Below are 3,117 nucleotides of genomic sequence, written 5' to 3' on the forward strand. Positions count from 1 at the left end.
CCAGGATTACAACATCCAACCTCAGGAAGCCAAGTCCTCTGTTCCCAGTCCACCACCCCCAGCTCCCTCCCACTGTGGGAGCCCCCCCCCAAGCCCTCCCACTGAGCTCTGTCCCTCCAGTCCAGCTCAGACTTCCATCTGATCACGTCTCCCTCCTTTTGCCCCTCGCGCCTTCCCCCTCCTCACCGTGCCACTCCAGTACCTGCTCCTTCCGAGGGAAGAGACGAGGATGTACAAGGCAGGGTGCAGCCTTTTCTTACCAGAGCAGTAGGACAGGAGCCACCACCCCCTGGGGCTGGAAACTGAGAACCTCAGGAGGGGAGTTGGCCTCACTGACGAGGGCTCGGGAGGAGGGTGAATCACGCGCTGGAGTTTTCCACCAAGTACCTGCCCTCTGTGGTTCCAAGGCAAGGCTCTGGACCTTCACAACCACTACCCTTTGCCTTGGGATTTTCCTAGAGAAAGTGCCCAGAGCATACCTCAAGAAGCCTAATCTAGAAAGGACACAGGTTTATAATCAGACAAGACCTGAGTTTGAACCCCTCCTCTGTTCTACTGGTCAGGTCAGCTAGGCAAGGATCTGAGCCTCAGTTTTCCAATCTGTAAAAGGTACAAAACAAGACCTACCTACTTTTTATAGTTAGAGACAATATGGTAAATTGCTTAGGAGATTGTAGATGCTTCAGCGGGGGGGTGGGGGGGTCAGTGGTGTTTGCTGTGTGTCCTCTGGAAGTGGGGGCAGGGATGGTGTGGCGTCCGGTCCCAGGCAGCAATAATAATGCTCTGGTGCCCTCTCAGCACTAAAGCACGTAACTGGGACTTGTCTGATTGCCTGGCCGCCATCAGTGGTGAACTGGTATTTGTTGAATGAACGTGTGTGGCCCTCTGCTATGTGCCCAGTGAGCTTATGCAGAGTGGGGTGCCCCTCACTAGTCCTGCACACGCCCTCATGGTGCTGGGTGCAGGACTGTCCCGAGGTCCTTCATTCAGAACAGCCAGTGCCTCTTTCAAGACAATGAAGGTAATTTCTCAGCCCCAGGTGGTGTGGAGGGAGGGGGAAGTTGTGGGGAGAAAAGGAAATTTCCCTTTGCATGAGCTTCCCCTTCGTATTTTAGAACTTCCCAGTAGGGCTGGGGTGTGAAGTTAGAATCTCAGTCTGTAGTTTTCCATCAAGCAGCCCCACTGGGTGGCTCGCAGGCCCCTCACAGCATCTCCTATGGGGTTCCCCAGCGTGAGAAAGCCCGAGTGAGTCTCAGTTCTCAGACTCCTTGCCTCTGTGAAACCAGAAGGCAGACGGAGGGTCAGCCCTGGCAGAGCCGTGCATGGCCCCAACCAGAATTCACGCTGCAGTTACCCCTGCCCGCAGCTGGGATGATGTGACCTGCATTGCTGCATCTGTCCCTGCAAGTTGGGTCCACCACGGGTCAGCCATAGAGCTTAGTGCAGCGGGGACACCAAAGTCCACAAGATACAGAACAGCAGCGGCAGCCTTTCTGGAACAAAACACCCAACCTCCCCATGAAGGGGAGTGAGAAGAAAGAGAATCAGACTAGGCAGAGGGGAAATTTCCCGGCTCATTCATTCATTCAAAAATTATATTTCATGCCTACAGTGTGTCGGGCTTTCCACAAAGACCTGGGGTTACACATGGACAAACAGTCCTGCCTCCTCTCCTTCACCTTGTAGGAGAATAGCTGCCTTGTTGGTCCTGGACTCCTTTTAACTTTGAGCCCCACCTTCGTCAAGTCTCCCCTCACCCCTGCAACTTCCAACCCCTAGTGGGTATTCAAACCAATTAGTAAACTCCTGGAGGCCGGAGACGCCTGTCTTTGCAAAAGGTAGGAATCCCTAAATTACCTGGAAAGCCTACCTAAGACGGTTTCCAAACTGGGAAGGGCCCAGAGACAAGATGGAATACGGTTAAATGACTCAGTTATCTTGCTGCGGTGAGAACCGTGAACCCCATAAAATGGTCTCCTCACCACCTTCATCTAAGCCCATGCATGCCTTTAGAGAGCCTGGCATGGAACCTGCTTCCTGAGCATCTAACTCTTGTTCTACTGCAGCATAATTGTTTCCTAGACCAGAAATATCTAAAAGGTAGGGGACATATTTCCTAATTCTTTGTTTCTGCCTTCAACATTTAATACAGTGCTGGCTCAGTAGGCACTTGATGTTTATTGGATGGATGGATGGATGGATGGATGGATGGATGGATGGATGGATGCAACTTGAGGGAAAAAATTGATCCCATTTTTCCATTTTCTGGAAAGGCCCTGCTCTCCCAGAATCAGGGGATAGATTAGGGCTTGGTGGACTCAGCTCCTGCTTTTCTTGGACAATACTGCTGATGCTGGGCAGGACCCTGGGACAACAGGATGCAGAGTTATTCTGGGGCTACCTCTCCCTTGCCCCCCACCCCCAGAAATGCCTAGCTCAGGAAACGGGTAGCCTTTTTTCTGGGCCCAATGCCACTTGATGCGAGGGGCTGGGGAGGCCAGCAGACTGCAAAGATGCCTCTGAACTCTTCCTGGGCTTTTGTGTTTCATTGATGGCCCAATGTTGTGGGGCTGGAGCCTTGGGAAAGAAGCTGGATTTGCTCAAATGTGTCCCCGTGGCAGCTCTCCCTACACCCTCCACTGGATTCCAACAACACACTGATCTAGGCCTTATTATTTCCATTTTATAGAGGAGAAAATGAGAGTTCAGAAAGGTGAACTGGCCCCAGGTCCCATAGCTCAGAGGGCTCAGACCCAAGCCAAGACCGCAAGCCTCTATAAAGGAGTGCACTGGGCTGACTGTGGTGTGTTTGAGTTGGTGCACATTTATCTGAGGATAAGGAAGGAAGGACTGTGTGTCTGTGTGCACACGGATAGATGTGAGGCATGTGCAAGGTCTGAAGTATGTGACCCAAGGCTCCAAGGCAGCCTGGTGGGCTCGGCGCCTCGTCAGTTCTTCCCTGTCTGCAAGGCCTCTGCTTGCAGCTCCGGTGAGCTGTGTCACTTCTCTCCGTTCAGCCATCACTTGCCCAGTGCCCCTGTGCCTGCCTTTTGTTATTTGTTTTTTGTTTTTTTAAGATTTATTTATTTATTTCAGAGAGAGAGAGAGCACGCGCGA

Source organism: Mirounga angustirostris, unplaced genomic scaffold, assembly GCF_029215605.1.
Source record: "Mirounga angustirostris isolate CCGP_5_RB_7025 unplaced genomic scaffold, mMirAng1.0.hap1 SCAF_5, whole genome shotgun sequence".
NCBI classification, from domain to species: Eukaryota; Metazoa; Chordata; class Mammalia; order Carnivora; family Phocidae; genus Mirounga; species Mirounga angustirostris.